This window comes from Orycteropus afer, unplaced genomic scaffold (genome assembly GCF_000298275.1).
Source record: "Orycteropus afer afer isolate SDZICR_OR568_19922 unplaced genomic scaffold, OryAfe1.0 scaffold00278, whole genome shotgun sequence".
In the NCBI taxonomy this organism is placed as follows: Eukaryota; Metazoa; Chordata; class Mammalia; order Tubulidentata; family Orycteropodidae; genus Orycteropus; species Orycteropus afer.
The window spans coordinates 4,612,813-4,627,009 of record NW_006921865.1 but is presented as its reverse complement, the minus strand read 5'-3'; the positions used below and the strand labels follow the sequence as shown (position 1 = coordinate 4,627,009).

The following is a 14,197-nucleotide window of genomic DNA, read 5'->3' as shown; positions in this document are numbered from 1 at the left end:
ACACCATGGGTTGAGTGGGGAGCCATAAGTAGTGGCTAAATGAACACTGGAGGGACTGGAAATAAGCAGAGATGAAAATGGAGAGGATCAAATTTAGGCCTAAAATTTATTAAATACTAAGACTTGAAAATAGGTTTCCAGGACATCAAACTACCTTTCAATCAGGTTATGATGTTGTTGTTGATGATATCTGCCATCAAATGTAATCAGACTCATGGAGACCTTACGTACAAGGTTGACTGGTTCTGCATAATCCTCTTGATTGCTGGCATATTGAGTCCACCTAAGTGGCTAATATGCCAGTACATCTCACCAAGGGTCTTCTTTGCCCTTGGTAGTCCCCTTCTTCAACAAACATGATATCATCTATCAGTGACTGATCCTTCCTGGTGACATGTCCAAAACAAATGAGTTGGACAGTGTTCTGTTATAGTAAATAAGGTTTCATTAACTAATTCTCACAAGTGATGTCTAGGCCTTTCTTCTCAGTCTATCTTAGTCCAGAAGCTGCACTGAAACCTGTCCATCACGAGTGACCCTGCTGGTGTTTGAAACATTGGTGGGATAGCTTCCAGTTTTACAATAACATATAAGATACAACAGTACAACTAAATAACATTTCTAAACTTATGTACCATATTTCCTTTATTCTCACCAAATAAAAATATTCAAAATTACTAACAATGTTTCCTTATACAGTTAGATTTGTGAGAGCTGGAACTTGACAGGACTGTCTTGTTTTTGACCTTTGAGAGAGTACAGTCTTTCCACCTTTGACAGAGTACAGTCTTATCACTTTTCTGTCACTCTGTATTAGTGGAAAGTATTTGAGTTTTCCTTCTCTGACAGACTTCTGCCTTACCCAGTTTCCAGCTTTCACAGGTTTTATTATATTTTAAAATGACAAGTTTAAAATGTTCCAAATATTACCATCAATATCACAAAAATCTGACAAATAATGCAATTAAAAAAACTATAGACAGATGGATAGATAGATAGAAAGGTTGAGAGATAGAATGTGTAATTTTACTTTTATGTCATTTGTCTGTGCTTTTTTATTAGCACATATTCTTGAAAATTAAAACTACATAAAAAGAAAAAGAAAAAGTTAGAAAAGGAGACACCTCCAGGAAGATCTTAATCCCAGTGATTACTTGCTCTCCAGCTCTGAGGCATTTTCATTATCATAATAAATTATATAATCATTATATAATTATCTATAATTATAATATCATATAACTATAATTACAACTAAATTAAGATCTCCTAAGCAACTACAATATGCCAGGGGCTATACATAACAAAAAGATATTTTATTTTATTGGCTTTGTCCCTTTCCAATTTTGCCAGAACTGTTTCCCTTCATTTTTTGATGCCAAAAAAAGTTCCTTTCATGCTTTCTCTAAAATGTTTCTCTTCTATATCTACTTTATAAACCTTAGAAGTTTATGAAAATATCTTAAAAAGCCATTATAAAAATAGTAGGAACCATCATACTAACTCTTATCTAATTTATTAAAAAAAAATCCCCAAGGTATTTATATTTATGGAAATCAGAATAAATGTCCTATTAAAATATTTTTGAGATTGCACAAAGAGGGAAGCATAAAAGCTTGGAGGCAAATAGAGAGAGGTTCAGAAACTTACATAAAATGTACTTTGATAAGGGAAATAAAAGGACTACAGATTTAATCACATACAGAACTTTAAAGTCTAATTATAGGAGTCCATCATCTGGAGCCAAAGGCCAGAAAACTAATTCTTCCTCATAAATGTAACTGAATCGAAACCCATTTTGTAATTTTGTAGAAGTGTCATTTGAGTTTCATGGAAAGCATGGTTGTTTCAGTCCTTTGCTCGATTTAGTTTGTGGGCAAAATTTTGCAGAATATAAAACAAATCTCGAAACTCATCAACTAAAATCCTTTAATTCATTTTCAGAAGGGAAGAACTTCTGACCAAAACTATTATAATTAGTAAAAATTATACACACACACACGCACACATACACAAACCTAAATAACCAGGCTAGACTATTAAGAATAACATGTTATGGGCACATGGCCTTAAAAATATTTAAAGAAAATACATAGAGGGTTTTTCTTTTTCTGAAAAACAAAACTTTATTCTCTATAATCAACAACAGTAATTAAATTATTTAAATATGGAAATTTATATAATGAAGCTAATGATGGTATGGATTTGTTTCACTCAATCATAGAGTAATGAATGACAGTAGAAATATTTATTTGTGCTTATGTTAATAATCTCTGTATTGCTGAAGAATTCAGTTATTCACAATAAAAAAGACAGGAGATAAGCTAAATAAGCTGTTCTCATTGTTCTTAAGTAAATATACTAGTTTGACAGTGCAAGAAAATGTTGCACAAATGGATATTTGATCTTTGGTTTCTTAAGATTATAGAGGCTTCAATAATGTGATTCTGATTCATTTTCTTTTTTTCTTTTTTTTCTTTTTTTGGTCTTTCCTTTCCCTTTCCCTTTCCTTTTAAAAGTGTATCTCAATTGCCTAAATAATGGCTGACTATACTAGGCATTTAAAAAGTGTTTTCCAATGAATGAATATGTGAGCTGTTGTCCTGATAGCATTTCTGGTGTAAGCAAAATGGATAACTTTGTGCTAATTGTTAACAATACTGCAGTTAATTCCTATTTTCAGGCATTAACCTTAGTTAATGCCTGGAAATAGGAATTGTTTTTCATTACACATTGCCCTTGCACTATGACAATTAATCATAAAGTAAATGATAGCAAAAAAGACTATCGATGTATCTTTGGGAAAAGTTACTAGTAGTTTCTTGCTGAAAATCTCTGAGCTCAAGGCTATGCTCAACTGGTCCTGGGAGCGTCATGGCAACTAAGTATTTCCAGCTAAGACCTGAGAAGACACAAATGATCCTGTAAAGGGTAATCTATTGAGAGCTTCTACTAGAAATTAATTAAATTGCTTATATTTACCTGAGATTTATAGACTCTCAGACCTGAAAGAATTTTTATCAGAAAGGACTTTAATTGTTTGGTTTTTGATATTAATATTCACTCATTACAGGAAATTAATACAGTCAAGATAAAGTAAAAATTATCCATCATTATTATAATCATATCAATGTTCAGAAATTAATTTTAGACATTTTCAGTTTTTCCAATCTTTATCCAATGCTTGTTTGTATATTTTATATATACTTTTTCCTGTTTATTTACATGGGAATTAATCAAATGTATGTACCTCTACCAGTGTACTACAGGCTTGGGAACATATTTTTGCTGCAATTGAGTATAATTTGTGATAGAAATAAGGGAACTTTTTTGCTGAGAAGGTATTATGACATGGTATAGATTAATTGCCACCTGTAGAGAATAAAAAGGAGGAAAGGTAGTGTAGTGTGGCGTGAAAATTATTAGAAATCAAGTTCACCTATATCTTGGTACATATATTGCCTCAGGGGAATGTATAGTTGTTTGTTATTGTTACTTGCTGTGGAATCGATTCTGACTCAGAGGGATCCCATTTGTGCAAAGTAGAACTGTACTCCTTAGGGTTTTCAAGGATATGACCTTTTGGAAGCAGATCCCCAGGCCTGTCTTCTGTGGAGATCTCTGATTGGGTTTCAATCACCAGAATGTCTGCTAGTGATTGAGCACTTAAATGTTTGCAGTACCCAGAGACCTGTATCAGGAGTATGTAAGGATCTCTTATGAGGAGCTCGCCTAGCACCTAAGGCATTTGACTGCCAACCAGAAGCTTGGCAGTTCAAACCTAACAGCTACTCCTTGGAAGGAAATTTGGGCAATCTACCTCCTTAGTGATATCACCTCGGAAACCTAAGGAGGAGTTGCTATGAGTCAGAGTGTTTTTGTTTTGTTTTTGGTTAAGGATCTTTTATACACCACCTTCATTATTACTTCAGATTTGTTTCATGTTTTTATGAGTCTTTATATCTCTTTCAATGTTGTGGCAAATAATTCTAATGAAAGAATATTTTGCTTTGATTTTCATTGAAATTAATATATTCACTATTTTCCATGTTTTCATTCTTTTAAACCAAATTTTAATTACTTATTATTTATGATTTTTGTTCATATATGTTTGATCCACAGTACACTTTAAGTTTTGTGTTCAAATCTTTCCCTATGTCTATTTATATTTTAAAATACATTTTACTTGATGCTATGCTGTCCATCATGTAATAGTTTCAAATGTCTTGAAGATTATTGATCTGACTTCACTTTCATATATTTCACATATGTTCACCATCCCAACAAAATGATTGAAACAAAAAAAAAAAAAAAAGAAAGCCTTTCTGAAGGAAGAATGAGTAAGAAGCAGCAAATACACTTTGAGAAAAGAACACTACTAAAAATTGCAAAATAACTTTTATTTTCACATTGACTGAGTTTGGTATACATCCCTGCCCAGGGCAGAGAAATCTCAGTAGAGAGATACTTTTTCATATTGAAAGCTAAATTAACTCTTGTTCTATGATATACAGTGGACCACCTACATTTTTCCAAAGTGTTCTTTTGAAGTTTGCTTCAGGCCTCAACCTTGAGTTAATAGTGCCCTGTAGAACAGTAGACCTGGCCACTAATAGGGTCAATAATTTTCCTGGAGGAAGAATTCATAAGGAGATATAGACTACCAGAATACTGAGTTCTTGGAAAGCCTCAGAAGAAGTAACATGGATGGTAGGCATCCCATATATGTGGAATATTACCTTGAGCCATTTCATTTTATTAAATAGAAAAAACGACCTTAGAACCTAAGTGTTGGAGCTTTTTACATAAGACAAGTATGTTAAAATTGTTCATGAAAATAAGAAGACACTGGAAAAAAAGTAGTAGTAGAAGAAGACTCTCTAAAAGGAAGAAATTAAATGTATTTTCTCCCCATCAGAAAGAAAGGAAAAATAGCACTTTGGAGCAGAGATAAGAAAGAAGGGAAATAAATGAAACTTGAGAAATACAATTTCTAAATAAATTAGAAGCCAGAATCTCAGCTATGTTCCTCTGCTGGGTGACTCAGAGGACATGTATCCTCTTATTTGAAGTGTGGGGAAGTCTTGTCTCCCCCTGCAGTTTATGTGCAAGTGGTTCCAACCTGTCCTTGATCTCACAACGGGTGTGGATTTGATGGAAAACAAATTAAACTGCAAATCTGAGATATGGCTGGGCCAGAGTCCTTATGTTCTACCATCTGTTCCTACTACAGGGGAGCCACTGGAGCACTGCTAGCGTATGATGACATTACCAGGCATAAAAACTTTAACCACCTAACTTCTAGTTCAGAGGATGCTCAGCAACACCCCTACTCCATCGTGGTTATCACACTGACTGGGAACAAGAATGGCCTAGAGTTCTGTCGGGATGTGAAGAAACAAGGAGAGATTTTTGCTCAAAGGCATGGAGTTATATTCATGGAGACATCAGCCAAAATAACCTACAATGTTGAAGAGGCCTTCATTAACAAAGCCAACTATATATATATAGGAAGATCCAACAGGGGTTATCTGATGTCCACAATGAAGCAAATGGCATCCACATTGAGTTCCAGCAGCCAAACTGGTCATCGGTGGAACCTTTTGACTTTCAGCGGAACTCTCATGATTTAGGATGTAACTCTGGCTGTTGCTAAACAATGGGACTGAATTATTTTTTCCTTCCTGGAACAGCTTCAGATCAAAGGCTTAAAGGAAAAGGTCTTGCTTGCTTTGGCTGAGGGAATCACCTCTCTAAGTTGTTATGATTCATCTTTTTCTCTTAAAGACCAGGAGAGAATTTGCACCCTTACTGACCTGTCCTTCTTCAGGTACCAGAGCTCTTCTTGTCCTCGTAAAGTAATTTCTAAAATGTTAGGATCATAGTTGATTGTCACTTCAGTCCCAAAATAAATTATTTTATAAGCATACACAATCTGCTTTCCAACAAGAATAGTATCAAGGGTAACTTTCTTGATCTTTTGAAAAGGACTGGGATCTACCTGCCTGTGTGTGATAGATCCTTTGCTTAGAAAATTCACTGAATTTTTAACTTACTTGACTTTTGATATCCAATTGCCACTTTCTGAGAGTTCTTCCAGAGGCAGTCTTTCCTACATGAACTGCTCAAAGATTCTGAGTCTGTCGCTGTGAGTGAATAAAATAATTTGGAGAAAAGTTAGGTGGTCCTGGACCTATGACCACTTATCATTAAGTAAAGAGAATATTCTTTCACTGCTCATTTTGTTTGAGGGACAAGACCTAACATTGCAGGGTCTTTCACCAAATAGATTCCTTCTATTGGATCACACTCATTTCTCACGAGATAATTTAAACTTTCTAATCTAACCAAACTTATCTACTTATTGTACATGACATATTTATTTTGAATTCCATGTCTTTGCATGCATCTTATTCTCTGCCAGCATTCTACTCAAAGTCTAAAACATTTTTCTCCAGGAAGCCTTCTGTGATTGGCTAAGGGGGTTGTAAATAATTATTGCTCCAGTACCCCATAGCTTTCATAAATTATTTATATTTACTTGCATTAATGTTGCTTTTAATATATATTTTGCATTTGTTTTTTTGTGTAGGATCTGTCTTCCAATACAGTTAGTAAGCTCCTGGAGAGCAGAAACCATGTCATCCCTTATTTTTGTAAAATTTCCCCTGCTCTCATCATCCCTTTACAATGTCTAGGGCTGTACTCATTATGAGATCATCAAATTTGACTGACTGATTTAAAAATCTAGAATAGGTTTATTTGGACTTCAGAGGAAATAAAAGGACTTAGAGCCATCCCTTTGATAACTCTATTTTAATCTTTTCCATCAGCTTACCTTAGGTCTCATATTGCTCCTTTCCTTCTCATCCACACTTCTTAGGTTCGTTGCCTCCAGTCCATGTGGCACACAGTTAGGCTACTTACTTCCAAGCAGTCAAATAAGAGGGCACTTAACCAGCTCTTCTCCTTTTCAAGAGCATATAATACTATCCTAGCCAAGCTTCCTTTGTTTTACTCTTCGGTATGGTGTTCTGAGTCACTGGCTATACTTTCTTACCTTGATTTTCCATTCTGTTCCAGAGCACTGAGGGCTTAAGAATTTTTCTAATATTTTTGTTGTTGATGGATTCTTCTATTATTAAATATTCATATACTTAGGAGGTAAGCTTTTTTGTTCGTTTGTTTTCTAACTTAAGCCTTGATTTTAGCATAAACCAAGTTTTTAAGAGAGAATTAAATAAAATGTGTCTCCTTTACCACCCTCTTTGTCTCATTCAAGGCTTTAGAAAAGTAAGAAATAAGGTAGACTAACTTAACATGTATAGATATTAAACAAAGAATAAGAAAACATGAGCTGGACTACGGGTCAGTATCTATAGTTTGTAGACCAAATAAAACCCTCTATCTGCTTTTCTTGGTAAATAGTTTTATTGGAATATAGTCAGGGTCATTTATTTGCATTTTTTTCTATGGCTACTTTTGCAATACAGCAGGAGATTTAGGGATTCCAGGGGAAACTGTATGGCTAACAAAATACTATCTGTCATGTTATAAAAAAATAAAAAAAAAGAATAACTGATCCCTGGGGTAGAACATTAGGAAAACATTCTCAGACAATGTAAATATTCAGAAATTTCATAAGTACAAATATGAAAAATGGAAAATTAAATAGACTTGAATGTTGCAATATGACACTTTCACATATTCTTATAAAACTCTGTAAGATAGGAGCAGTCCTCATTTTACAAACTAGGAAACTAAGACTCAAAAAACTTTAATCTGAAAACTCTTGTTCAGTTCAGGGCCTCTGAATACTGCTGTGAAAATTGTATACTACATGAGTGTACATTTAAGGAGGTGTCATTAATCCACAGAAAATACAGGTTTACATATTTATTGTGTCAATTCTCTGATAGATAACAATAAAGTGTATGTTTCAATAAAACCAATATTACAAAAATTTAAAATAAAGCATGTTGAGACGTGATGCCTTTATTTAGAACTCACATGAAGATGCCATCTGCGCTACTGATAATCATGCATCATATGATATTATAGCAGATACAAATCATGAATAAACTTGTTGAGTTGGAATGGAAATCAGGTAAAGAAAACACAAACAAAAAATGTGAATTAGCAATGAGCATGATGTGTGAGTTTTGTTTTGTTTTACTGTATTTCTCATAGTGAAACATATCAGAGCATTAAGATATAAATTAATGTAGCATAGTGCCTAGAAACGACTCAACGGCACTTAACAACAACAACAACAGTGCTTAAGGCATTTGACTGCTAACCAGAAGGATGGCAGTTCAAACCGACCAGCCACTCATCATAAGGAAGATGGGGCAATATACTTCCGTAGTGATAGGCCTCAGAAACCCAAGGAGGGGTTGTTATGAGTCGGATCCAACACAACGGTAGTGAGGAGTTGTTGTTGTTGTTGTTGTGTGCTGTCGAGTTGGACCCGACTCATAGCGACCCCTCCTTGGGTTTCTGAGGCAGTATCACTATGGAAGTAGATTGCCCCATCTTCCTTCCAAGGAGTGGCTGGTGGGTTTGAACCGCCAGCCTTCTGGTTAGCAGTCAAGTGCCTTAAGCACTATGCTACCAGAGGGAACACTAAAAGACATTCTCATATTTTACCACATAAGATCATTACCTATTATTTATGGAGATGTCTTTGTATATTCCCAGATTCTTGTGGTGTTATTAACATGTAAATTTTGTAACAACATTAATAACAGAATTTCTGTGACGCTTTTGCATCTCACCTAGAGTTTGTTTCCTTTTTATGTTAAAGGAATATATCTTGCTTCCATTATAATTATATGACTCAGCATTAAATATTGTAAACCATATATTTGCAGTAAAAAGTCCTTTGGCTTTGGTGTATATATTTTTAAAATAAAGCCAATACAGTAAATGAGTGAGGTACATATTCATTTAAAGAATCAACAATATGAGAACAAATGGGCAGCATTTTCTCTGTAATAAAGCACAGACGGCAGGAAGGAATAAGAAAGAAGGATGAGGGGAATAGAAAACATAGAGAGGAAGTGGGAAGAGTACTATTATATTGTGAGAATTTCAACCAATGCCACAAACAAAATGCGCATGAAGAGAAGAACAATTTACTATGTAAACTATTACCCCAATCACAATTAAATAAATAAATAGATAGATAAATAAATAAATAAAGGGAAGCTTCAAAGGTGAGCTTTCTAGTTAAAAAAATAAAAGGAAAATAAAGCCAATATTTTAATATTCTTAGCTCTTATTCACATCATTATTTTTTCCCCAGTATTTTAGCATCATAACAAATTCTAATAAAAAATTCTGGACATTTTATATTTGACAAAAAAAAAGCTCATTGACTTCAAGTTGATTCTGACTCATAGCAGCCCTATGGGGTAGAGTACAACTGCCCTATAGAGTTTCAAAGGTTATAATCTATGGTGGCAATCTGTAATTACAGAAGCAGATAACCATGTCTTTCTCCTGTGGAGAAACTGGTGGTGAAAGTTTTGGTTAGCAGTTCAGTTTTTTAACCACAACACTACCGCAATCCCTTTTACATTAGTCTAAAATACATATATCCACTCATCTCTCCGTTTGTAATACTGTGGTGGTTTGTCTGTTGTGAGGCTGGAAGATATTCCACTGGTATTTCAAATACCAGCAGGGTCATACATGGTTAGTAGGTTCCAGCAGAGCTTCTAACTAAGACAGAAGGAAGATACTATGCACTTCTCAAATAATTGGCCAGTAAAAATCTTATGAATAGCAGTGAAACACTATCTGTTACATTACTGGAAAACTTTATGAATAGCCCTGAAACATCATATGAAACACTGTTGGAAAATGACTCCCTCAGGTTGGAAGCTACTCAAAATAAACTGGGGAAGATCTGCCTCCTCAAAGTACAATCAATCGATTTTAAATGCTGTGGATGGAGTAAAGCTTTTGGGATCTCCTTTTGCTGATATGTCATGACTCAAAATGAGAAAAAGCAGCCTCAAACATCCATTAATAATCAGAACATGGAATGTATGAAGTATGGATTGAGGAAAGTTGTAAGTTGTCAAAAATGAAATGGAATGCATAAAAAGTGAATATCCTAGTCATTAGTGAGCTGAAATGGAGTGACACTGGTCATTTTGAATCAGACATATGCTCTACTATGCTGGGAATGACAAATCGAAGAGATATGGCATCATATTTATCATCACAAAGAATGTTTTAAGATCTATCCTGAAGTACAATGCTGTCAATGATAGGATAATATCCATATGCCAAGACCAGTTAATACTACTATTTGAAGAATGGATTTGATGCATTGAACACTGATGACTGAAAACCAGACTAGTTGTGGGATGACATCAAAAACATCATCCATGAAAAAAGCAAAAAGTCATTAAAGGGACAGGAAAGGAAGAAAGGACTAAAATAGATGTTAGAAGAGACTCTGAAACTTGCTCTTGAATGGAGAGTAACTAAAGCAAATGGAATAAATGACAAGAAAAAATAGCAGCTCAAGAAGACAAAGTCAGTTATTATAATGAAATGTGCGAAGGCCTGGAGTTAGAGAACAAAAAGAGAATAACATGCTCAACATTTCTCAAGCTGAAAGAACTGAAGAAAAAATATAAGCATCTAGTTGCAATATTGAAAGAGTCTATGGGCAAAATATATCAGACAAGTTTCTCTTTGGTTCTGTTGGCACAAGGGACCATTCCCTGGAGAAGGATATCAGGTTGGAAATGCAGAGAGTCATTGAAAAAAAGACCCTTAATGAGATTGACACAGTGACTAAGGTACAGCAAGGATTGTGAGGATTGTACACAACCACACAGTGCTTCATTTAGTTGTATATAGGGTCACTATGAGTCAGAGCTGACTTGATGCATCTAACAACAACAACATGGTCAAAATGTTTAACAATGCAGGAAATATCAAATGAAGATGGAAGTAATACATAGAGTCATTGTACAAAAACAATTGCCTGATGTTCAATTATTTTAGGAGGTGGCTTATGATCAGGAACCAATGGTATTGAAGGATGAAGTTGAAGCTGCACAAGGAATTGGTGAAAAACAAGGCTCTAGTATTGACAGAATACCCATAGAGACATTCCAACAAATGGATGCTACACTGGAGGCACTTATTGTCTATGCCAAGTAACTTGGAAGATAGCTACCTAGCCAACTGACTGGAAGAGATCCTTATTTGTACCCATTTCAAAGAAAGATGATCCAACAGAATGTGTGAATTATTGAGCAATATCATTAATATCACACGCAAGTCAAATTTTGCTAAAGGTAATTCAAAAAATGGTTGCAACAGTATATAAACAGGGAAGTTCCAGAAATTCAAGGTGGATTCAGAAGAGAACATGAAACAAGGAATATCACTGCAGATACCAGATGGCTCTTGGCTGAAAGAAAAGAATACCAGAAACATGTTTACTTGTGTGTTATTGACTATGCAAAAGCATTCAACTGTGTTGATCAAAAAAAAAAAAAATTATACATAACCTTGCAAAGAATGGGAATTCCTGAACACTGAATTATGTTTATGAAGAAACTGTATATAGACTTGTTGTTTGAAAAGAACAAGGGGATACTGAACAGTTTAAAATCAGGAAATATGTGTGTCAGGGTTGTATCCTTTCACCATAGTTATTCAATCTGTATGCTGAGCAAATAATCTGAGAAACTGGACTATATGAAGAAAAAGGTGACATTAAGATTGAAGAAAAACTCATTAACAATATGCAATAAGTAACCAACATCACCTTGGTTGCTGAAAGTGAAGATGACTTGAAGCAGTTACTGATGAAGATTAAAGACTACAATCTGCAGTTTGGATAACACCTCAACATAAAGAAAATGAAAATCTTCACAACTGGACTGATAAGCAGCATCATAACAAATGGAGAAAACATTCAAATTGTCAAAGATTTCTTTTTACTTGGATCCACAACCAATATCCATGGAGGCAGCAGTCTAGAAATCAGCTGTAGTATTGCATTGGGCAAATCTCCAAAAGATTTATTTAAAGTGTTGAAAATGAAAGATGTCACTTTGAAGACAAAGGTGTACCTAATCCAAGCCATAGTATTTTCAGTAGTCTCATATGCATGTGGAAGCTGGACATAGAATAAGGAAGATCAAAGAAGAGTTGATGCTTTTGAATTGTGGTATTGGTGAAGAATACTGAAAATACCATGGACTGCCAAAAGAATGAACAAATATGTCCTAAAAGAAGTGTAGCCAGAATGCTCCTTGGAAGCGAGAATGGCCAGAGTTTGTCTCACCTACTTTGGTCATGTTGTCAGAAGTAATTCCCTGGAGAATTATATCATGCTTGGTAGAGAGTCCGTGAAAAAGGGGAAAACCCTCAAAAAGGTGGAGCTGCAACAATGGGCTAAAGTATAGCAAGTCTTGTGAGGATGGCACATGAGCAGGCATTGTTTTGTTTTGTTGTACTTCGGGTCACTTTGAGTTGTAGCTAACTCAATGGCACCTAACAACAAAATCACGTATGTGTGTGTATGTCTATGTATCTCTCTCTGTGTGTAAAATTACTAAAATACATGCTAACTGAATACTTAACAATTTTACTATTTTGAGATTTATTTTCTTCCTTCAATACATTTCAAAGTACTTATAGTGATATAAAAATATTTACTCAGCAAATAAGGATAAATATAGTATGTTATAGAAATAGGTACGAAGTAGAATAGTTGGAAGAGGGTTTACTCAGGCTGGAGGATTTCATAGTGGAGTTGATACTTCAAATGAGTTTTAGACTGCAGATAAGAATTAGATATAGGGATAAGAAAGTAAGTATATCTTGGGCTAAATGCTGCTGGAGAAATAATCATATAGAAATTCCCAGCAAGCATCAGGGAATGAGAATCTTCGAGAATTCATCAGCCTTATGAATGCACATTTTTGGACCCATCTCTGTGGAGAAACCAAAAGTAACTGTGTGGATAAGATCATTAAGAGGGACTCTATTGAGGAAGGGGATGGGGTGGGGAATGAAGAAACAAGAGGAGAGTATTGAAGGAATACATATCTTAGGGAATCAGAAAAATTGAAAAGACCACACAGGAAACAAAGGTATGGAAACACATTGTGAAAAAGATTACAGAATTTCAAAGAAGAGTTGGCAGTGTCAAAAACTCCACAGAAGAAAAAGAGAAGTAGCAATGTGAAAGGGTCACTGGTTTTGTCAATTACAATATTAAAAAATAACATTTTTTGAAAGTAATTCTGACAGAAGGCCAGCTTGCAAAGGGCTGAAGTTCCACTCTCATGAGAAATGAGGGCAGAGGAACACATACAGGCCTGATTTTGATGGCTTGTAACAAACACAGAAACTGGTGCCTGGGAGAAGCCAAGAGTTCTTAAAATTATCATTTAGCTTTCCTGTGATACATTTTTTAATTTGAGGGATAGGCTATATTTGATCACACTTACTAGCCAAATTGCTAGTTAGATAAAATTAAAGATATAATAAACTAGGTAGAGCTGATGTCAGAAAATACTGAAGAATATGCAGAAGAATATGCTTGCTCCATTTGAATGAGGAAGCCTGCTGGGGCAGTGGTTAAACTATATGCTATCCATATATGAATTTGAATATGTAGCAAAGTTTGCTATATGGATAGCAAATTTTGATTATTTACATCATGTGCTAGTTAAGGTTGTCTGCACACTTGGCTGGGCCTGGTTTTGAGTGGCTGGGTAGCTGAATGTAGTTATTTCCCCATCATGTCACTAGTAATCAACTCCATGGTGAAATGTGCCGTGAACAGCCTTAGGGATGTGGCCTTTTTCCAGTATATATAAGAGGAAGCTTTGAGAATGGTCTCTGAGCTTTTTGGCACACTTGGATCCTGGATGTAGACAAGTCTTAATTCAACAGCTGCCGTATTTCCTGCCACTCTTGGGACTATTTCTAGACTTGACCTAATGGCCTTGCGTGTTTCTTGATAATATTGGGCATAGTGTCTAAGGCATTTGACTGCTAACCAGAAGGCTGGTGGTTAAAACTCACCAGCCACTCCTCAGAAGGAAGATTATGTAATGTACTTCCATAGTGATATAGCCTCGGAAACACAACCAGGGATCACTATGAGTCAGATCCAACTTGATGACAGTGAGTTTGATTTGGAGCTCTGGTG

At 35.1% G+C, this 14,197-nt stretch overlaps 1 pseudogene; it reads left to right on the top strand.

Annotated features, from left to right (window-relative positions):
• The first annotated feature begins 2,871 nt into the window (after positions 1–2,871).
• LOC103205288 lies at positions 2,872–5,653 on the top strand (annotated as a pseudogene).
• Positions 5,654–14,197: the final 8,544 nt, after the last annotated feature.